The 25079-nt window shown below is 25.8% G+C and overlaps 1 long non-coding RNA gene across 1 annotated transcript; it reads left to right on the top strand.

Annotated features, from left to right (window-relative positions):
- Positions 1-1335: 1335 nt before the first annotated feature.
- Positions 1336-24035, top strand: LOC122268980 (uncharacterized). Its single transcript, XR_006224834.2, has 3 exons — positions 1336-2055; positions 16544-16627; positions 18606-24035. It is a non-coding gene; the product is annotated as an uncharacterized lncRNA (long non-coding RNA).
- Positions 24036-25079: the final 1044 nt, after the last annotated feature.

The raw sequence follows: 25079 nt of genomic DNA, 5'->3' as shown, positions 1-25079 counted from the left end.
AATTTCAATATTCATATTTCAATATTTCGAACCAAATATTATATTCATTTTGCTGAATTTACCGTAACAGTATAAAAGACTTAGAAAAAAAGATAAGATTTCATTTAAGCTACACTATCCTTGTTTCCATAATAATAAAAAAACTTTATTAAAACAAAGTTATTTTGTTTATTATCCACATTATTTGAATCTTACCTAATAATAATTTAAAAATAACAGAAATCTGAAAACATTACACTGTACTCGCACTATTTATTATACTATATTTTATTTGCTCAACTACTTAAAATTTTTTCTATCTTACTAGAATAATCATTTTAACATGTTTAGAATATAACGCTTAAATAATCAGTAGTTATTGTACAAGTTACTTCAAGAAATAAAGAATAATCCGAGCCTGAATGAAAAATATCGTATTATTTTTCTGATTAAATATTATATTTCTTCTCACGATGTCTTAGTTGCATCAGCTAAAGAACCTAATAATATTGTATGAGTCCCGCAGCTTTTTTTACTATTTTACTTTCTTTCTAAAATGTATTAAGATGGCGCTAAAAATAATCATAGTTATCATTTAAACTGTTAAAGAATTAGTCAGTAATTTAGAATTGATATAAATCTAAATATAATTCTAATTTTTTTTCAGGTTGAATAATATTTTTATTTTACTTTCTTTATAAGACTATAATGACGCTAGATATATGCCATAGATGTTATTCAAACAGCTTAAGGAACATTCAGTAATTTATAACTGATTCAAGTATAAATATTCCACATTATTTTTCTGAATGAATACTATCTTTATACTATACAACTTTCCCAGCATTAAAATAACGCTAAAATGTGCCATAGATGTTATTCAAACTGCTTAAGTATCATTCTGCAACTTATAAATGATTCAAATCTGAATGTTCCACATTATTTTTCTGAATGAATATTATCTGTATATTTTACTTTTATTCCAGTATTAAAATGATACTAAAATACACCCTATATGTTATTCAAACTGCTTCAGAACTATTCATTATTTACAGCTAATTTAAGTCTAAATAGTCCCCATATAGTTTATAGTTATAATAGTTTTTTCCGAATAAAAATAAACTTTATATCTTACTTTCTGTCCAGTATTAAAGTGATGCTAAACATACAACACGTATATTATTTAAGCTGCTTAAAAATTCAACAATCAAAAACTGAATATACCGCATTATTTTTTGTATGACATTTATCTTTATTTAAAAAAGAAAGAAAAAAAATTTTTCTCATTCCTTAGATGAAAATTCCCTATGGAATTAAAAAAAAAAAAAGAAGAAGAAAAAACTGGAATTCTGACGTTTTATGCTGCATCAAAATCGTTCTATTTTGCATCCGCTACTGCCTAGCTGACTTCTGGCCACTAAAAAATGACCTTGAATCGAAAACTTCCTCCATATAACGGAGATAATAATACAAGTATAGACGAGGTCCGAATTACGCCAGACGTTCTTTCTCCACACACACATGCATCCATTCATCTGGGCACACTGCAGTACTACATCTACCTCAAGACGGCGAGATTTTCTTTTCATTTATTTATTTTTTATACCTCCCAATCTCCATCCAAACCCTCTTTCCGGGTCGAAAGAGTTGAAATAATGCTCCCACGGTTGGAGTAGCCAGCATCTTAGAGTCAGGGGGGAGGGGGGAGAGAAAACTCATAAAACCTTATAGAAGAAAGTGACTTGGAAATTATTTTGAATAAATCGTTTGCAGATTTCGAACACTAAATTTGAGATGCGTTTCTCTGGAGGAATTGGGTCATATCTCCTTCGAAATCTGGTATTGTCACGTGTTTAACCTTCACCGCGATGAGTGGGGAACGAACATTCCTTCCCCCAATTTTATTTACAGGAGGGTGAAGTTAAGTTTTGAAAACTTTAATGGAATGTGTTGGTAACAGATTTTGGCAGATGTTTTAAATTGGAACATGTGTTTGAAGGACTGCCGTTTTAAGAAAGGTGTTTTCTATTAAATTTTAAAGAATTGGATGTGGAAAGGGGTGTTATGCATCAACGGGTGAGTACGTATAGTGGATTTTTTTCTTTTTTTTCTTTTGCAAAAAGTTGTGTAGATCACTTTCTTCGTTCATATCTAGTCCAAGTTCAAAAATTTCAAGTTGAGTGCCTTATTTGTTGATTGATTCGTGGGACGTTTTCAGATCTGAATTTAGTATTTCAATAAAACGAGGAATGTAATGATTTTGTTTTTAAATTAGAATATTGTTAGGACCAAATTAAACTCGTAGTCTTCATGTAATTCAAGGATATTTCGCAATTTTTAATTTCGGTTTTTTTTCTTGAAGTATAATTACTTTAATAATATATTTATTTACACTTAAAGATTTAGGATTCCGTCTGGTAATTATCATAGTGATCAAACTATTCATATTTAAAATTAAAATCATAAATCTTAAAAATCTAAATAATTTGAAAAAAATTATGCTTTTAGGTTTTATTCTACAAAAATGTTTGATGAATGTATAAAACAAACTAAAATTCAAAGATGTATTTTATTTTGCAATAAAAAATAGATAAATATTTTCTTTTCTAAGAACAAAGAAATTTTTAAATTCTTCATTTAAGTGTTTTTATTCTTTATTTAATTGTTAATGATGATCTTTAAATACTTTAATTGTTAATTGCGATACGAAGTCAAATTCTCAAGTTTAATGTATTTTATTACAAAATACTGTTGCTAGAGTTCGATTAAAATAGAAAAAAAATCTATTAAAATAAAAACATTCGATTAAAATAAAAATGAAATACATTTTATTGAAATAAATAAATAAATTCCAATAAAATAAAAAAATATAAATTATCTTGAAATAAAAAATAAAATTAATTCTATTAACGTAAAAAAATTAATTCGATTAAAATAGAAAAAAAACCATTTAAATAAAAAAGATACATCTTATTAAAATCAATATAGTAATCTTAAAATAAGATTTATCTTTATATTGAAAATAATATTTATCTTTATGTTAATTGTTTGGTATCTTTTATTAGTCTTTCACTATACAGTAAACAATTTAAGTAGACGTGTAAAATAAAATGTTAAATCAAGCATGAATTGCTCTCTCAGGGAGTTAAGTTTTTGAAAACTTTTCACGATTTTAGATTATTTCTTTTTTTTCATTTAGACTTCCTTTATTTTCTTACAATTATTTACTACTATTTTTGAAATTTCTCCGATTAATTTTTTCATTAATCTCAGGTTCATCAATATTAATATAAATGAACACCAATATTTAAGGTACATCAACAAAATTTTCATGTTTAATAATTATGATATAATTATAAGTCTAGTTTTTCATATATAATTGGAAGATTAAAAGGTAAGATATTGCAGTTTTTAGCCACTTCTTTAATTTTTAGATAATTAATGCAATTATATAATATACCTGCAAAATGATTTTTTTCAAGCTTTTCCTTAATTAATTACCATTTTGTTAGAAGAATTTATATGTGTATAATGTTTAGCAATAATATCGTTTTAATTATGTGACATCTAATATTTTGAGGACGTTCTCTAAATTTCAATTCTCTAAACTTTAATTTGATGAAACAAAATTCAAATCAAATTTTTTTTTAAAAATGTATATATTATTCTAAAAAAGTTGCAATTAATTCTAGAAAAACTAAAGAATCCCAATTACAATAAAAGTGGATAATTCTTTTCTCTGTTAAAATAGGAAATAGATATTCAGGTTAAGATTTTTTTTACAAAAATAGAAAATGGGCAGATATTTTTGCATGTTTACATCTATTATATTGTTTTTAATATACACTCAAATCACAATAAACAATCACAAGTGAGAATTCACTATTTTAACATTCTCTTACCATGAATATACGTTTTTGGAAGAAAAAACTATTTTATAGGTGCTTAAAATAAATCAGGGGCTAAACTGTATTATGCAATTCGTGCATATGAAAAATGAAGCAATGCTTTTTCATTAGATATATAAATTTTACTATCTGAAGTAGTTAAACAGCATTAACTAGAAAAAAGAGTTTTAAAGTGAGACTGCAATATGAATCTTGACGAATGGAAATAGTATTTTTACAAAGTAGTAAACAAAATATTAACCCCACCCTCCTTCATTCACAAAAATAATTTACATCTATTTCCTTTTTTTTCTTTTTAATTATGCTCCAAAATAAAATATTTGAGGATGTTACTTCTCTTTTAGTTACTTTTTATAACAATTTATAATAATATAATTTTTAATTACACCAATACGAGATAAATAGCGATTTAGAATTACTTTAATTTACCTGAAATCGCCTGTAATTTGTGCATTTTTTAGTTAGAATTTTAAAACCTAAATGTAAGAATTAGTATTATAATTCTTGTTCAAAAAAGTTTTACATAATATATAAGGATATCGGTTTTAACTAATAAAATTGTTTTTTTTTATATATATATATATATTTCTTGTAAAGTGATTTCAGTGAAATTTTGTAAGCCTGTGCCAGATAAACTATCATTTTGTCTAGCAATTGTTACAAGATTCACCAGTCTTTAAAGAATCGTTTACTATAAAATTACAAATCTCAATGATCGCCATACATGATATTTTATAATATAAGGTATTAATTGATTTTGAATTTTTATGTACTATATTATCTAGTAAGAATTGTCAAGTTATACAATTTTTCAAAAAAATAACAGAAATAATATTTAATTATTATCAATTTAATAATATAAAAATATCAATTTATTATGACAATTAAAGTGAAAAATGTTTCATTTTCGTTTATTAAACGTAAATAAACATTGATTATGTAACATTAGTTATTAAGTTTAAATAAAATATTTTTGCAATTTTTTAATTTATGTACGCAAATGAAAAGAACTTTAATCCCGTAAACCACCATGTAAAACTTAACTTGCAATAATACTCCACTTTATCTGATTTAATCTACTTAGAAAGCTTAAAGCTTTTTATCTCAAATTATGTTATATGTTTATCATGTATTGTCTAATTCTCTTTAGTTTTATCCTAAATAAATTCTTCTCCTATCATACTGCTAGTTTTTTTTTTAAGACTATAATAATTTTTGTTCCAAATTATGATTTTTTGTGTTTAATTATATGAATAATTTTTGTCTTAAGTTATCAGATTATATAAAATTATCGTTTCATATTATACGAGGCAAAAGTAAAAATCTCCTAAGTAAAACGTCAGTGTGAATATTCAATAAAAATATATATTTACTATGTGTTAGAATAAAATTTTAGTCGATTTTAAGGTGATAAGCTTGGTTTTTCATATTTTTAAGGTGATAAGTTACCTCACCCAAGCTGTGACTATGTACCTCAGAAAACAGTATTTTTAAAAATTTCATTGCCTTTTAGAATAAAGTTTCAAGCACCACATAAAAAGAGAATAGTGAAGATAAATACAATCTTTTATGATATATCCAGAACGTTGCGGTTTAAAAGATACATACATGTGCAAACAAAACGGGACGCAAAGTCATCTCGTTTTAGAATGTTAGAATGAAACAATTTAAAACAAGATATTTATTGTTTAAATTTAGCTTACGAAATGAACAGATTAGTTTTCATGAAATTTAAGGCATTTATGTTTTGCTTCAAAATATAAGATTAAAAGTTTTTTTTATTCTTGTTTTGTGATGAATTTTTTCCTCATCTTAATCACTCAGTCACGTGTTATGGAGGTTATAAAAGTCATAAATATTTTTAAAAAATGGTTAAAAATTTAGCACTAAATGCATTACTTATGTTTAGTTAAGATTATATTTAGGATGCATTATATCGTTTTTTTTATAACGTTTGTAGTTTTAAAGACATTTTTCGTGCAGGATGTCACCACTTTGTACAAAAAATATTTAAAAAATATATATGCATTAAAAACTACAATAATAAAAAGCATCCTGTTAATTTTTAAATGAATCGGATGAAAATTTAAATTTATGTAGTTCGTAATTAGCAAATGAAATAGACAACATTTCGAAGAAAAGAACATTTTATTCTGGAGTTCATTTCTAATTACTATAGCCCGGATTTTAATGACCTAAAAAATCTCAACTAATGCCCTTAAAAAGTGCAAAAAATGCCCTTAAAAATGCAAAAATTGCACAAAAATACCTTAAATAAAGCAAAAATATTGAATTAAAAAAATATTTTGGCCTTTAAAATTATTATGAGTCATTTAAAAAATATAAAGCAATGCAATACTTGTTCTACGTTCATTAAAGTTTGAAAAATATGTTTTATATCCTAAAAAACAAAAAAAGTAAAATATATTGACACCAAACAAAATATTTTTATTTTGTATAGAAACTTTAATGGATATAACAACCTCCATCTCATAATATTTCTAAATATCAGAATTACATTGGATTATTAAATGTTTTTTGATGACTTGAAATGTAAACGAGCGTCTCTTGTCTGAAAGTAAATTTTCATTCCTGCAGAAGCTTCTTTCAACGTCTACTGATGTTATAGGTGTGTACTTGAAAAAGACGGTCTCACTTACTTACAATTCTTCTTCAATTTGAAAAGATTTTGCTTCACCTGTTAATATTCCATAGATTTTCTTCATTGTTTGGAAGCCAGTGTAATAATGAAAATTGATAAAAAAACAGTAAAAATTGGAAAAAATTAACAAAAAACTTTAAAAAATGCATTAAAATGCAAAATTCGCCCCAAAATTTAAAGAAAAATGCCCTATAAATCTAAAAAAATGCTCTAAAAGACAAAAAATGTTCAAAAATTCAAAAAATGCAAAAAAATGCAAATGTCATCAAAATCCGGGCCTTACTAATTACGTTATTTGGGTTTGGCACTTCTCTAAGACTGCGCCCGGGGGCAGATATCCCCCTCTAACTACGCCATTGTAAGCATGGGTTAAGAAGATTGAAATGTCATTATTTTTTGAATATAAACACAGTGACTAAGAAACGCCTTATTTCATTATGTTACATCACCCGTGTGTTTATAGAAAAGAAGGCAAAATTATTCATTGACCTTGACTCTAGTATTTCTTTTAAATCGATGCCCTTTTTTTAAAAAAAACATCTTTCAGAGTTAAAAACTAAGATAAGTTTGTTTTAAACTCATGAAACTAGGGAAGTATTCCCAAAGGATAATTTGAATTCTAATTTTTTTTAAATGTCATTGAAGTTGAACTACTAGGGCTCCCTATTTTTCTCTAATACTGAAGCTAAAATGAATTGTTCTTATAGCTTTTTATTTTTTACGGCTTACTGTTTTTCTAAAACTTAAATAAAAATAACAAAGTTTTTCCTTCCTTATTTAGATTAGAAATTTTGAATTTTTATGGTTCTGTATTTTTTGTGATATTACAAAATAGAAATGTTTCCTCACAGTTTCTTAATTTTCACCTTTTTTTTTAATACTGAAACAAAATAGAAATGTTTCTTTATAGTTTAAAATGTAAATATATGGAGTGCTAAATTTTAAAAAAATTGATTACAATTACAAATCGAATTTTTTATTGATCAATTAATAAAATAAATCAAATAATGTTTCTAATATTTTTATTTTATTTTTATTTATTGTTTTATTTTATTTTATTTATTTATTTTTGTTTGATTGGACGTCTGTCACGCGTAAAAGAAGAATCGAAAAAGCATTGATAAATCCAGTAATAATGAATTTTTAAAAACATAAAAATTACTTTTTTTTCACGAAGTAATTTAAAATATATTTTGAAATATCAAAATCTTTTCTTCTTTTAACGAAATGTGCTAAACAATTTTCAGGGAAAATTATATATAACGATAACAGATAAACAAATTTAAACATGCTTATACATTTGATGCATACATATTTATTTAAATTCAGAAGTATGCTGATAAAATAAAATCAAGAAACAAATTTACACAATGCATAATTTTTATGACTATTTATTTTTATGAAAATGAATGAAAAAAGTTTGCAAAAATTACAAATATTTTTGTTTCCCTTTCAGTATAACTTTTAAGTAATAAAAATCTTTAAAAAAAAATTGTTAAAAGAATAAAAATTAGCAAATTTCAAAAGCATAAAATTTTCATTACTTTTTTCTGTGAAATATAATTTCAGAGAAATTGATCATGTGAAGATCAACTGACAGAATAAAACAATTATAAAAAGCAATAAAAGTCTAATAAATTATAATATAGTAAACTAAAATAAAGCAAGATTATAAAATATTATTTTAATAAAACTTCAAAAAAAAAAATTTTATCTTTAATTTTTTAAGAGAATTTCAGACCAAATTTGGAATAAACAATTGTTTCAAAAATGGGAAAAGTTATTAAGTTTGTTCTTTATAATATTTATAAGAACTGTTAAAAAATTGATACCACGCGTAAGACTACGTTTTACGTGTGGTATTTTTCTCTCTATTTCCGTAATTATGTAAGTCTATATTCATGTAATGTTAATATACATACATAGCATGAAACTTTTGTTTTTAAGATTGAAATTTTAGCCGTTATTTAATAGTATTCTTCGCACTACTTTTATTTGTTTCTCTAAATTTGATCTTTCATCCTATTTATTGCATATATTGTTGAATGAACTATATTTTAAAATCAGAATTAAATATTGTTCTCGTTAAATAATTAAAAACATTTCTGATTTACAAATGTCTATGTAAAACTTATTGACATGTTAATATGGGTTATAGTTTTAGTATATTCTGGACAACTATTTTTAATTTTGAGAGTAAAAATCCAAGGTTCTAAAAATGAATTTTCAAAATTAAAAATTCTGTGGACTGACTGATGCAGAGATTGAATTACAAGTAAACACTGAAATTAAATTTTCTGACAATTGAAAAATTAAAATTTTAAATCGAAAATTAATGAATTGTAATCTATAAATTTGTGGTGGGCCTAAAAATAAACCGACAACGGATAAATGCATAACACTGTTGAAAATACATTTATCTATTTTATAAAAGTCAAAATATGGGAACTTTTTTTCTCATTTAAACATAGAATTTATGATTTATAGTAATTTCTTTCGGTTTATAAAGTTCAGGTCAGTAAGCAAAAAATCTCATTTTTACTGTACTAATATTTTAATATTTTATAAAATAATTAGTAAACAATATTTTTCTCTAATTTTTTGAAAATGTATGTTTGGAAATAATTTCTAAGCAATATTTTGCTTAATCATTTTGAAAAATGAGTGATTTGTATAAGAATTATTTTTGAAAAATAAACTATTGCTGTAAAAATAATATTTTACTAAAAACATTAAATATTATATGCCTCCGATTAACTTTAAAAAAATTTGTATCTTTTATAATTGATATGCTAAACAAAAGTTTTTATAAAGATATTTTATATATAAGTTCACAAACATGCATTTAATTGTAAATCAATTAGAAAATTTTTGGACATTATTTTTGATGCATAAAAGAACAAGTTAAAATAAATGCTATAATTTTTGCTGTTTTGCATTTAACAAGCTATAAATATTTTTCGAAAACTTATTTTTGTTTTATAATTTTTTTTCATTACTTGCAATTAAAATCTTCTAAATTCTTGTTTGCCAGCAAAAACCATGATTGATTCTTGGTAATTTTCTCCAATTATTAAAGTTTATTTCTTTGAGATTTAATAAATCTATTTTTCTACTTTTCTTCTTTTCTTTCTTTTTTTTCACAAAATCTTTCTTTCAGTGTTATTATTATTATATGCATTATGCGTTGCTTATTATTATTAATTTTTTTTTTATCTTCAACTGATAGAAAAATAAGCATGGTAAAGTAGAAAATAAACAAAAAAATGAAAAAATAGGATAAATTTTAAAGAAAAGCAACATTTTCATTAAAATGTTAAAGAAAAGCAAGTTATTAAATTAATTTTAATTTTAAACAATCTCTTTTCTCCATTAAAATTTTAAAAATTTACATACAGGAAGTGATCTGTGTTTTTTTCTTTTTTAAAACATGCGCTAAAATGTTTTGCTGGAAAATATTTAAAATTTCACGAAATGAAATAAATTGTTGATACTGTAAAAATGTCGGACATTTTTGAAACCATTTTGAAGAAGACAGCTTGTGCATTTTTATGAAAATAATAACTTGTGCCGCCATCTGTCGTCGATAGAAGAAAAAAAGCCTTATTCTTTTGGGAAATACGAAACCTATTTGGCATTAGTTAACGCATGCGCTCTTTTATAAAGCAATTTCGCTATAGGATTTTGAGTATGTATTAAAACTTATTAAAGCTTGTTTAAAACAAGGGGAAAATAAAGGTAATTAGGAGAAAATTAAATTCCATCGTTTGGAGCTGGCCTAAAATTCGAAGAAAAACTTATGAAAGGTATCACTAAGTATAATAGTATCAGTAAATGAAGAACAAAATTTTGCATTTTTAAAATAATTGAAACCATAGACATATTTAATTTCTGTCAATTCATGATCAATACAGTGCATATTTAATTATACTTTTTGTAATTTGAAATCGCAAATTCTGAAATAATTTTATTTTATGCAAGAAGTAATAAACCAAATCGTAACAGAAAAGGGACAATTTTCTGAACTAAGAAATTATTATAATTATATAATTCTTTGAAAAAATATTTTTAAATTTCTTAAAATTTGATAAATTTGTTTCAAAATATATCATTTAATACACAAGAGGTAAATGTAACACAACTTCATTCAATTATTATTTCAGAATTACTTTTTTTCTGAAAATCTTTTTTCTTTATGTATAGTTTTCTTACATTGTTAATACAACGTTATGACACGAAAAATAATAACAAGACATTACTCAATTTTCATTTTGGATACATTTTTAATTTCTCAATGATATACCATAATTTTCATCAGATTGATTTCCATTTTATAAAGGAAACTTTACAACCTAAAACGAACTAATTAAAATGAACTATTAAAGAAATATTCTTATTAAATCGTTCTTATACTATTCATTTTTAAAAGTGACAAGTATTCAACATAGTTTCATTTTTTATCATGTTCATCAAATAAAGAAAAAAGGAAATCGAAGAAAAAAACNGCAAAAAATCTCATTTTTACTGTACTAATATTTTAATATCTTATAAAATAATTAGTAAACAATATTTTTCTCTAATTTTTTGAAAATGTATGTTAGGAAATAATTTTTAAGCAATATTTTGCTTAATCATTTTGAAAAATGCGTGATTTATATAAGAATTAGTTTTGAAAAATAAACTATTGCTCTAAAAATAATATTTTACTAAAAACATTAAATATTATATGCCTCCTATTAACTTAAAGAAAAATTTTGTATCTTTTATAATTGATATGCTTAAACAAAAGTTTTCATAAAGATATTTTATGTGTAAGTTCATAAACATGCATAAATTTTACATCTATCAGAAAATTTTTGGGCATTATTTTTGATGCATAAAAGAGTAAGAATTTACAAATTATAACTATTTTTCGAAAACTTATTTTTGTTTTATAATTTTTTTCATTACTTGCAATTAAAATCTTTAATTTCTAAATTCTTGTTTGCTTAAAACACCATGATTGATTATTGGTAATTTTCTCCAATTATTTCAGATTATTTCTTTGAGATTTAGTAAATCTATTTTTCTTACTTTCTTATTCTTTTATTCCTTTTTTTTTTTTTTCAAAAAATCTTTCTGTGTTATTATTATATTATATGCATTATGTGTTGCGCATTATTATTATTTTTTTTTTATCTTCAACTAACAGAAAAATAAGCATGGTAAAGTAAAAAATAAACAAAAAAATGTTAAAAAAATACATAGGACAAATTTTAAAGAAAAGCAACATTTTCATTAAAATGTTAAAGAAAAGCAAGTTATTAAATTAATTTTAATTTTAAACAATCTTTTTTCTCTATCAAAATTTTAAGAATTTACTATATAGGAAGGGATTTCTGTTTTTTTCTTTTTTAAGAATTGTGTTAAAATGTTTTTCTTGAAAAAATTTAAAATTTCACGAAATAAAATAAATTCTTGATACTGTAAAAATGTCGGACATTTTGGAAACCATTTTGAAGAAGACAGCTTGTGCATTTTTATGAAAATAATAACTTGTGCCGCCATCTGTCGTCAATAGAAGAAAAAATGCCTTATTCTTTTGAGAAATACGAAACCTATTTGGCATTAGTTTACGCATGCGCTCTTTTATAAAGCAATTTCATTATAGGATTTTGAGTATGTATTAAAACTTATTAAAGCTTGTTTAAAACAAGGAAAAATTAATGTAATTAGGAAAAAATTATATTCCATTGTTTGACCTAAAATTCGAAGAAAAACTTATGAAAGGTATCACTAAGTATTTTTGGAAATGAAGAACAAAATTTTGCATTATTAAAATAATTGAAACCATAGACATATTTAACTTTTGTCAATTCATGATCAATACAGTGCATATTTAATTATACTTTTTGTAATTTTAAATCGCAGATTATGAAATAATTTTATTTTATGGAGGAAATAATAAACCAAATAGTGACAGAAAAAGGGCAATTTTCTGAACTAAGAAATTATTATAATTATATAATTCTTTTAAAAAAGATTTTTAAATTTCTTAAAATGTGCTAAATTTGTTACAAAATATATCAATTAATAAACAAGAGATAAATGTAACACAACTTCATTCAATTATTATTTCAGAATTACTTTTTTTCTAAAAATCATTACATAGTTTTCATATAAGCTTTTCTATGTTTCTAAAAAGAAAATTTCTTTATGTATAGTTTTCTTACATTGTTAATACAACGTTAAGACACAAAAAATAATAACAAGACTCAACTCAATTTCATTGTGGATACATTTTTAATTTCTCAATGATATACCATAATTTTCATCAGATTGGTTTCCATTTTATAAAGGAAACTTTACAACCTAAAACGAACTAATTAAAATGAATTATTAAAGAAATATTCTTATTAAATCGTTCTTATACTATTTATTTTTAAAAGTGACAAGTATTCAACATAGTTTCATTTTTTATCATGTTCATCAAATAAAGAAAAAAGGAAATCGAAAAAAAAATTATTATTATTAATGCATATTTAATAATACCCAAGATAATGCTTGCGCTTATATAATTTTTATTCTTTAAATATCAATTAGATTCTCGACAATTCAATAAAATAGAGTTTTTGAAAATATTTGTATTATATTTTAAAGATACAATAGAAAAATGAAGAAAAGAACAAATTTTTCGAAAATTATTTTTCATCCTTCTGGAAATAAGACTTAGTGAAGAAATGAGTTTTTAATTTTAGTTTTGTTCAATTTTTTAATTAAACTCAATTTAGGGAATACTATAACGTTTTACTGGAACTATAAGAAAGTTCAATGACATATGAAAGAATTATTAGCCCTATATGTTGGAAAAGACAGCTCATCCATGAATCCTAGATATCAATTCTACTTGTTTTTATGTACTTGGAAATCATACATCTTTGCTTAAATATGATGGTTAAATTAAAAATTTCCTTAGGTAGTACAAAATCATAAAATCAAATTTAAATAACCCTGGAATTACATTATGCTTGATATCATTACCATTTAACCTATCTTAGTGAAATTGTAATTTAGTGTTATTTATAATAAGAATAGAAAAGCTTTGCTGCTTATAAGTAAGCAATTTATATAAATGTATGAAACTATTTAGAATTATGAATTTGAGGAAAAATTTTATGAAATACTAATCTAAAAATTTGTTACGAATGAACAAAAAAGCAGTTATTTCTTACTTAAATATTTTTATTAGTATGCTTATGTCTTATAGACATAGCTATTGTAGACTAATATACTATTTTTTAATTTAAATTTGAATTGAATTTAAATTGACTGAAATTTAATTGAAATTCAATTGAAATTTGATTGATTTTTGATTGAAATTTAAATTGAATTTAAATTTTATGTAAGTCCCGTTTATTCCGTCCTTGTCTCACTAAACCATTTTATCTTACTTAGCTCTTCTTCAACAATTTATGTTGCATCTGATAAAAAGTTGCATTGTGACACATTTGCTTTTAGAAAAACATCAAATTTAGTATTATATAAAGTTATCGTTAAAGTATATAATTCAGTTATTTCATAGAATTAGGGGTCGGAATAGGCTGGTCGGCAGGGCGGTGGACTCACTTTCGTGAGCTCGAATCCAGCCTTTCGACTGGTGCACGTTAAATTTGTCGGGTCACAAAGACCTCCATTTTCTATAACAAATTATACCTCTGGGGGTGCTGAATTGGAGATTGATCGTTCTGTGGTTCAGGTCAAAATTACGATCTGTGGATGAATGAATGGATGTGAGAATGGGTCAGCCGTATAAAACGGGTGTGACTTATGTGTGTGGTAGAAGTCGAATTATTGGCCATAAGATGGCGCCACTATAAAACAAGAACAATGACACCCCCTCTGCCTTATTGAGCGACGACAACAACAGCATTTCAGAAAATAACTTGGTTTTTCATGAAGTAACTAGACAAGTTAGTTAAAGTATATAATAGATAAAAAATTTCATACTTTACCTATTTATTCTATGAAATATTTAATGATGACCGTTAATTTCAAAGTTATTTTGTAAATTAATTGATCATAAATAGTTAAAATCCCCCGAAAAATGCATTTTATCCCTTTTGCGGATGATTAATTGATAAATAATAAGGAAAAGTAGGTGATATAATTTATTATTGCTTATATTAATAACTACGTTATATTAAAAGCAACGAAATGACGCGCACCTACACTCACATGTCCTTGCAAAGCAGCTTTAAGCTGTTCAAAATTGACTAAAAGCAGCTAGAACCGGTTCAAAGAACTTTCTAGTGCTGTATTTCATACTTTAACGATCAAATAATCGTTATTCTATAGAATACCTGGATAAATCGTAAAATTCAATAATTTTATATACTTTATCTGACTTGCCTGGTTATTTCATGAAATAACCAGTTATTCTATGAAATAACGGGTTTCACACTTTAACGGTAACATATATATTTATACTAAAAATATTATAATGTTATTTTTTAAAACTTATTTATTTGTATATTGCATATTTATTTATTGTACTGTGTACATGTGACGGCTATTGCCCTTTATTTTTTTCTGTAAATGGGAGAAATAATGGCGGTAGTGAGAAAAGGAAAGTGAATTTGTACAGTCGTATCAGTCAAAATGATATATACTTTGATATTTTTTTCTCTCTAATTTTACGTATGTAATGGCATTTGTTAGAAAATAATACTTTTAGAAGTAATGAATTATTTTTAAAATGATTCATAAACATATCTAGAGAATATCCGTCTTTTAATAACGGAGCCAGAATGTTTGTATCAAAATTTCTACTACACTGTTGGAATTTTCATTTTGAAATTATGGTAAAATAATCGGCAGGTTTACAGAGAAGAAAATTTTTTATCTTTACGGTTTTAAACCCGTTTACAACTAGTCCGGTTAAAAAGCCATGAATTAAAAAAAATTACGGTTTTATAACCGTTTATAACTAGCATGGTTTCAAAACCGTAGAAAAAGAGAATTAACTGGGCATTGGATAGATTTTAGCAGCTTTATGGTGCTACCATCTAGGCGTGAATGAGATTATCGTACTCTAATAGTTCAAGGATAGAATTTAGGGAGTGTAAGATACGGGAAACTATTCATGCGTTAGAGGAAATATTATGATGTCAACGCTGAAACTGGAACCCCCGATCTGCCGGTCATCAGATAAACATATTAGCCCTCTCGGCTATAATATGTATCAATCAGAAAGGAACTAAGTGGCTTCATTAGGTGATCCTAGTTGGTACGATAAAATTCTGGTTGTGAAACCATATTAGGTGAAAGCAGTTAATAAACGGTTTTTCTCACAGTGAACAGTTTGAATACCATCTTTACGGTTATTGGACTGTATCGTTTGAATATGGTAAAGTAACAATTAAATAGATTGTCATTTAACCATTTTTTTTCAAGAAATTTCTAACATTGTAGAGTGTTGGCTAAAGATAAGATTTAGACAAAACTTCCATTTGTTTCTTTATAAGTTTTGTTTTGCTTAATTCTGATCTCAAAAAAAAATTTTTTTAATTAATTATGGAGGATTTTCCCTTGCACTTATTTTCTGCTTAAATATTAAATAAGTCGTGTACAAATAAAAAATGGTTGCTACAAATCAAAGATTTAACTTATGCAACAGAGGTTCCTGTCAAATACTAAAATTGTCCTATAATAGAGAAATATTATGACATAATTAAAAAATGGTTATTTGAAAAAAATCAAACAATTATAAAAATTTTCCTTGTATTGTTTTGATATTCTGCACCAACACTGTCACAAAGAGACAACATAGCATTAATTAAGTTTAAAAAAAATTAGAAAAATCAAAATTTAAAAAAAAAATTCTGTAAGAAGAAAGAAAAGCTTTATGATAAATCATATCTCTCTTATCTTGATATTTTAAGTTAAGTTGTTTACATAGTGCTCACTTATTTGTTTATTGTTTACTAATTCGTATACAATTGTCTTCCTGCTTTAGGTTTTATTCTGAGTTCGAAATTTTATTGAAAGAAGCTAAGATTGAACGGGCAATTTGGAGGAAATATCAAGGAACAAGCAGAAGGTGATGGTATTCATACAGATCTTAAACAAGGATTTAAAAACGCATTTCAAAATTATGTATTTAAGAAACCGTGTGGGTAATTAGAAAGAGTAGAAACTTTGCTAAAAAATTGCAAAGGTATGGAAAAAGCTTTAAAAAAAAATTGGTTTACAATTTTGTCACCAGAGGGCGAATTAATGTTTAAGAAAATCTATTCTGCAAATGGAAAAGTGTGCTTTAAAAAAAATTTATTATATAAAATCTCCTGGCTCTGACTGATTGATACTAAAATAAACCATAGACGAATTAAAACAAAATAGCCACATCATGATTTCCATCAGCACAATAAGTGATTTAAAAATATAAAAAATAATATAATTCACATAGTGGGACCGTCCATGAAATACTTTATTCGGACGCATAGCCTTATCCGCATGATTCATCGCTTACAACTTTTTTGGAAATAACGTCATTTTATAAAAACAAAACTTAATTACCAATTTTACATCATCAAAAAAGTAATATAGCATTTGTAAGTTGTTTAAAAAAATGTCCCGAATATTTCTTTTATCCACTACAAGGCCTGCACTGGTACAGTTCAATTAAATTTTTAGGACTGTTAATGTTTGAAAGATAACGTGTCTTTAATTTGCTTAGTATGATACATAAAAGCGGAATTGAGACAAATTTCGAAAACAATGTTTTAAATTAAATGAGTTGAGAATGATAGCTAAAAAATTAACATATTTATACCTACAGGAATTATGATACAATTTTTTAAATATGCACGGAAATGAACCATTGCTGCTTATTTGAAAAATTAATGTAAGATTTTCTGGTAATTTGAAATTTAATTATTCAAAGTAAAGCTTATTGGATGAAAAAAATTTCCAACATTTAAAAAAGGGGAGAAACTAGTGAAAACATAATACAGTCGAAAGATTTTATAAAAATGTAATAATTTTTTTAATTATTATTGAAGTGTGGTGAAAATCAACAAACATGCTTAGCGTATGGGAAAGACAAAGCATAAAACCTTTTTTTGGGGGGAGGGCTTTACATATCATCTGTTATTACACTACAGTGCAAATGTAAATCTGAATTCTTCAAAAAAGATAATTTAAGACAATTTATAAATCTAAGGTTTAATCATTAATGAAATTGCTTTGTTTTTTACTCAGAGTACTGTTTGATATTTCTACAAAAACGTAATTTTTCTTAATAAAACCAAAGCATACAGTATTTAAATCATTAATATGCCTATTTTTCCGGTCCGTTTACCAGAAATACTGTTTTTGAAATCATAGTTCTTATTACCACACATTTTGTAAAAAATATAAAACTTGAAAGTAAATTTAACCGAATAAATAATGCCAGGCTCTAAATCATGATAAAATTACACATTTTTATTATATATTATATAACTTTAGTTAATTATTAATTTTACCGAAATCATTACCAAAATGCTTCGGTAAAAATTACCGAGCTCTTTACTGTTCCCATAGAGCTAGAAACACGGTATATTTTGAATTTTACCATATTCTGGTAGTAACATCAATCAGAAAATCGGAGTGAAAGGAAAGTAATAACGTGTGTGACTTTTCTCATTCATAAAAGTGAGAACTTTTATTGCAGCATTTAATCATTTTATTGAAATATATGGATGGCAGAAGAGCCTAAAGTACTGCAACAGACATAAATAGTACTATGAACTTAATGTAACGAAATAAAATAGTGTCACAAACTAAATTTGAAGCAAAAAATGTATATTTATTATTACTGGGAACTATTTTAATGTGCCCGGAGATCGTCGTAAACTTTGAAGATCATTTATCCTTATTTTCATAACACTATCAAGCAAAATGTCAGCTATTTTGTTAGAAATTTAACAACATATGGAAATGAAAAGTTATGAGCAAACCTCTATTTATATAAAAATTTCCTGTTAAAATTCCAAAATTTAACTAATCAGAAACGTGTTATGACTTGTATCTTTCAGTATCTGACTGGATCACCATGTAACCTTTCGGGATGTGGACCACTTCTCAAGACAGAGATATCCTTTATAATTGTATTTGTAACGTATTTAGTTTATAATCGTATTGTATTATAGTATTAGTATATTGTATTATCATATTTTGTTTTCGTTCGTATTCCACATGGAAAAAAAAAATTCTGGTAAAGTTACCTAACTGTATGGTAATAAAATTTCTGGAAATAAAACCACAATTCCGGTTAATAAAATCAAAATGTTCAGTATTTAAGCCACTCATTTGGTAACTTTTTTGTTCATATGGTGCTGATTTACCGGAAATTGTGGTTTTCAAAACCATAGTTCTTATTATCCCACATTTTATTTTTAAAAAATACAAAACTGAAAAGTAAATTTAACCGAATAGAAAAAAATTATGCCATGCTCTAAGGTATCATAATAAAATTAAAAAAAATTTAAAACATATTACGAAACCATATTTTACTATTAATTTAACCAAAATCATTATCAAAGCGCTTTGTAAAAATTTACCGAGCTTTATGGTGTACCCATAGAGGCAGAAAGACTAAATTTTACTATATTCTAGTAGTCTTGACTATAATTTTTTTCTCAACGTGGAATTATTAGAATAATCTCGTTAACATTTAGTATAGTACGAAGATAAATCCTTTGGTCTAAGTGCTAGCTTTTACCCCAAAATTCTAATTTTATTTTATAGCAACATATAGTACATAAACACCTTTTCGTCTCATGTTAGCAGTTAGAATATATCAGAATACAAAGTGACTTACATAATTGAGATAATTACAGCTGTATTGGGAAACAATTTGATTCCCCTCATAATGAAAGTGATATGCATCTATAAATACTAAATTAAGACGTCAGAAAATGTTTACAGTGACTGATTTATGACTGTACTTAATGTTGTAATTTATATATTTCATCACTCGATTCATGACTGCTCAAATGATATTTAAAAACTTTCTTCTTAAGAAAAATAATTATTAAAAGTCTCAAATTTTCCACAGGCATTTAGTAATATTTCTAATTATGTAATATATTTTAGCACTAATTGTGCGTCAATATTTACTGACAATTAAATTTTAAAAAACGTGAGCTTTTACCAGGATTATAAAATAATAATAGTTGAATTTGTATATGCTTGAAATAATAGAATTGATATAGAATTTATAAGTCCTTTATTTTTGATGTAATTTGCATATCCTTGAATTGCCACCTTAAATATGGATTGGTTTCAAAGTTCAGGGCCATTATTGTTTTCCGAAAAATATCCTCTTTGAGATGCAAGCAATTTTGTATTATTCTTCTTTACATTTTAAGAATTAGAAGATACCCTATAGAGCAAGAAATACAGAATTATAGGGAATTATTGAAGATAGAATATTATTTTAAAGAAATTATCGTAAAGAGAATTGAAAATATAGTTGTTCAAAACATTAAAAACAAATTGTTTTCATCAAAGTTATTACCAGAAACGAAAAATTCTAATGAAAACAATATTTTAATGCAATTATCTGATTTATAACGGCGTTAAGTACTTTAAATTGCATTCTAAAATTGTTATATTAAACAATTAATAAAAATATAAGAATTTGCATTACTTAAACTTTAAGGAAAATGTCACATTTTCAAATATTTATATCTCAAGATAAATTTGATCAATTTTACATTAAATTTTGAATTTTGTCATTTAAAAATAAATCGATGAAAAAGATATAAAAATTGTATTTCTTGTCTGTAAATAAATAAAATACTGAATAATTATATAAAGCAATTATGTTTTAAAAAAATAAATATTATCATTGCGTAAATTAATCTTTGATTTGGAGAAGAAATTTTTGTGCCTGATTGCGCAACTTGATTAATAATTAGCTTTAACTAATTAGAGTGTTAAAGTTTCTTTAAATCATTAAAAATGGTTTATAGAGCATGAAAACTTATTAATAAATGTGTGAAAAAGATTCAAATGATATAAAATAATTAATTGTTCTTTAAAATTACGTATACCTATTTAACAATTTTTTATCCGGTTTCCAAATGACGCTGAATTTCACATAACAAAATAAAGCAAAAACTTCTAAACTGTGTTAAATTAATTATTTAAAAAAAATTGTTATGAATTAATTTCCATTGTACAAAATTTTTTTCTTCTTTTAAAAGATAAAAATAAGGTAAAAGGCATAAATATTTAAAGAATCAATATCCACTTTTTCTTAAAAATTTTGCTTTACATCTATTTTACTTCAAAAATGTGCAGACGTACTAGCAGTTGAATTCAATACAGCTTATATATTAACCAATATGTAAATCTACTCTGTTAAGATTTTCATTCTAAAATTATTGTAAAACAACCTGCAGCAGTCTGGCCATCCAATAAACCGTAAAGATCACGGTAAAGAGCATTTTTTTTTACCTTTGCGGTTTTGAAACTGAATACAAGTATGGTTAAAAAATCATGAATACAAAACTATACGGTATTTTATGCTTTTAAAACTAACATGGTTTCAAAATGCCGGAAATGATAGGCTTTTTGTGTTAAGCATTTTTATGGTGATGTTATCTATGCGTGAATAAGAGCATCGTATTCTAATATTCCAGGGTCACAAATTGGAAATTGAAAGATAATGGAAACTCTTCACGTGCTGATGGGAATGGAAGAAACATTGTGTGTCAATACTGGGACTCGATCCCCCGTTCCGTTGGTCACGAGGTTGACAGATAAACCCTCTCCGCTGTAATATGTACCCAACTGCAAGGAATTATGTGGCTTTATTAGGTGGGCCTGGTGGGTGCAATAAAATTCTGATCGTTTAACCATATTAGGTGAAGGCAGCTAATAAACAGTACTATTAACGGTACACATAATAACAGTTTGAATACCATCTTATTTATGGCTATTTGACTGTTTTATTTGAAAACGATAAATGACAATTAATTAAATTGTTATTTAATCATTTTTTCTGAGATATTTCTTACAGTGTATTAGGGTTTCCAAATAAACTTTACCTATATCTTTAATAGAATGCATAACATTGTAACAAATAACACCTCAATAACTCCATCGAGATATTACTGTCATCCTCTAACACTTTTAGTGAATACTTTAATGAATCAATTTTGCCCATCGGATTTATACCATGGGGCCATAAATGCCAATAGAAACATTTGCAGAAAACTTCTTAGTAAGTGTTTTCGGTTGTGTTATTGTCAAAAAAAAAGAGATTATGCAGGATGTTCCATAATGACCACCTTTAATACACATTTTTAGAATCATTTTCTAAAATGAAGTTGAAAGCAGTATAAATGTAAGGAAACTAAAAGTAATATTTTAATGGGGGAAGTAATAACTCTATCAGAACCTAATTAATCATTATTGTAAGAAAGTGGAAATGAAAACATTCCATTCCTTGACGTAAAGAGAGGGAAAGTACCTAATTTTATCTAAAATAAACATTGCTTTTAACTTTTTCAAAAGTTATAAATACCATAGCTTCTTATTTAATGAGCCTGTTTAATTAAGCGGCTGGATTCTATGGGTCATTTAAGTGAAAAAAGATACTTCACAGCACTAAAAGCTTACAAATTAATAAATCCCTTTTTTTTTTGATTAACTTCATTTAAAACTGGTAAACTTTAGATTTTTTGAAGACCTACTACAACTACTTCTTTAAATCAAAAGTTAATTTTCGATTAAAATATTAAGCATATTGAAGTGTAGGACATGATTTGTAATGTTTCCATATTTTCTTCATTAAAAATAGAGACAATTTAATTAGTAAAGCTCGTCTGATAGATAACCCAGGGTAAAGGAGAAATATAAGTATAAGCTTGCAGAAAAGGTTAAGAAGACGTCATTAATCACTATTTTTTGTTTCAATGATCTTCGAGATGCAATTTTAAATTCAAATAATCTAAAGTAAATAAAAGATACTATGTTTTTTAAGGTATTTTTTTGGGAATTATGGAATTCTCTTTCAATTTATAAAAACATGTCCCATCCCTCTTTAATGCATGTATGTGATAGGACCTTTTTCTTATAATTTTAATCTGTTAATAAAGCTATTCTTTTAATAATCAAATTTACCTCATAATTACTAATTTATAATTATATTTAAAATTATTACTATGTTTATCATCGAAATTATATTTAAAAATATTAATATGTATATGTTTTAAAAATAAGAGCATTTTTTAACTCTATGTTTGAAACTTACTGTATTTTAACAGTAGAAATAAAATAATATCAAATATTTTTGTGATAGATGTCTTGTCAGTTTCTACTGACTCTATCTAAATTATTTTGCAGTATTAAAGTTTTATATTAATTCGTACAAATACAAAAGTGTTCGTAAAATGCTTACTGTTATGCACAAAGCTCTTGGTTTAAAAAAATGTGGAGCAAAATATTTTCATGAAAAAGTAAGAAAAACAGCAAAACTTCCTTGTCAAAACCTAGTGAGTCATTATTTTAAAAAAATATTTTTTCTGATAACAAATCATCATTATAACTTTAACATAATAACTGAATATGAACTCCATGGCTTAAATCAAATATGCATTTATTGTAATTTGAAAACAGAAACCTGTTTTGTTATAGTTGAAAGAGTTAAGACGTTTTCATATCCTCCTATTTTGTGTCTCCTCAACACAGAAATGTATTTTTTTTAAAATAAATAATTAATTCTAAATATTTGATGAGGATCTGTGGCTACATTAATTTGAAAAACTAAATATTGCTCAATGAAATCAGTTTCCTCATATAAAGTAAGAATAATACAATCATGGTTTCAAGCCAATTATCTCTCTTTTATAAGAACTTTGAAATGGTCGCAATACATCTATGAAATAAAGGTCTATATTATTCTATTTTAAAAACTAAAGTTTGCCTTTCAAGTTTAAAAAAATTGGAGTACCTTAAATTTTTTTTAACAAGAACCTACGTTCCTCAAACTGGTTTTGATAACTTCAGTTAAATTTACAGTGGGGCTCTTATTTATTTTATTAAAAGGGAAGAGGGCGATGGTGGAAGTAATTTTTAATTCTATATGCCATCAAGTGTAATATTTATTTTTACAAAAAAAGTTGAAATTTTTATTTATTATGCTTTTTATAAACATGACTTTTTAACTTTTATCTTTTTTATTATGAAATGCATACATAATAAAATAATTAGGCAAACTTACATTTAATTTGCAAAGGAGAACATGAAAAAGCAGATAAAACATGGATAACTTACCAAAAGAATTCGTGATAGTATATGCAATTATCCACCACAGCACATTTGTTGAGCGTTCCATACAAATGCAAGACGAGCTGCATGAGTCTCATTTATGTGTCAGTAGTGTTCTCTTTTAATATAGTTTCGATAAATCATGTTTCTCCATAGAGCAACACCAATAAACATTTTTAAAAACACATCTATGTCTTTTCTTTTACAAAATCATACACTGTGCATATTATAAAAGTAGTTACCCTGCATCGATAGTAAAAATACATGCTAAATCAGAAATGAACTTATAGCATTGAAAATTGATGGTCACTTAATAAAAGCACCATCAATATGTAAAGTATATACACCGAAGAGCCAATAAATTATGACCACCCTCCATCTATAACAAAGGGCTCGCCCAGGTTTTCATGATTTCTCGCCCAGGAACAATGTTTTCACATTGTTTTCACATGTGCACATTAGGACCCATAATCTTCATAGAACAATCCCTGACGTCTGTAAGCTACTCGAACATTGTTGCAGACCAGGTTCACCCATTCATGGCAACAGTTTTTCCTGCGGGGGATGGTGTTTACCAACAGGATAATGCACCATGTCATAAGGGTCGAATAGTCATGGATTGGTTCGAAGAACATTCCAGTGACTTTCAAATCGTGTCTTGACCCCCAACTTCACCTGACATTAATCCAATTGAGCATTTGTGGTCCTACTTGGAAAACCAAATTCGTGCTGCCACGCTAACCCCTCGCAATGTGAGGGAATTACAGGACCAGTTGGTGAGCGCTTGGTACCAGATACCTCAGACTACCTATCAGCACCTTGTGGAATCAATGCCACGGAGAGTGCTAGCAGTTTTGAGGGCTAAATGTGGTCCTACATGTTATTAGCAGGGTGTTCATAATGTAATGGCTCTTCGGTGTGTGTTTATATATATATTTTTTGTTACTAGCGATTTCTGTACATGCACACTCTTAAGTACATCTGGCACTTGATACTACAGAACAAAACAAAAGGTCCTAGTCTCATTTCACATCAACACTAGTGAAACTATTTGATCTACACAACCCAATTAAACCCAAGACTCCTTTAAATATAAAACTATCTTTAGTCACTTCATATATTCACAAGGCTGCAAAATACTTCTTCCTACGCGGTAGGAGAGGAGATGATTATGTGCCTTACGGCAGGGCTGATTGTGCACCGGAAAAATTCCGGAAGTTTCCGGAGAT

The sequence above is a fragment of the Parasteatoda tepidariorum genome, chromosome 3 (assembly GCF_043381705.1).
Source record: "Parasteatoda tepidariorum isolate YZ-2023 chromosome 3, CAS_Ptep_4.0, whole genome shotgun sequence".
Classification (NCBI taxonomy): domain Eukaryota; kingdom Metazoa; phylum Arthropoda; class Arachnida; order Araneae; family Theridiidae; genus Parasteatoda; species Parasteatoda tepidariorum.
This window is presented reverse-complemented; position numbering and strand designations above follow the sequence as displayed.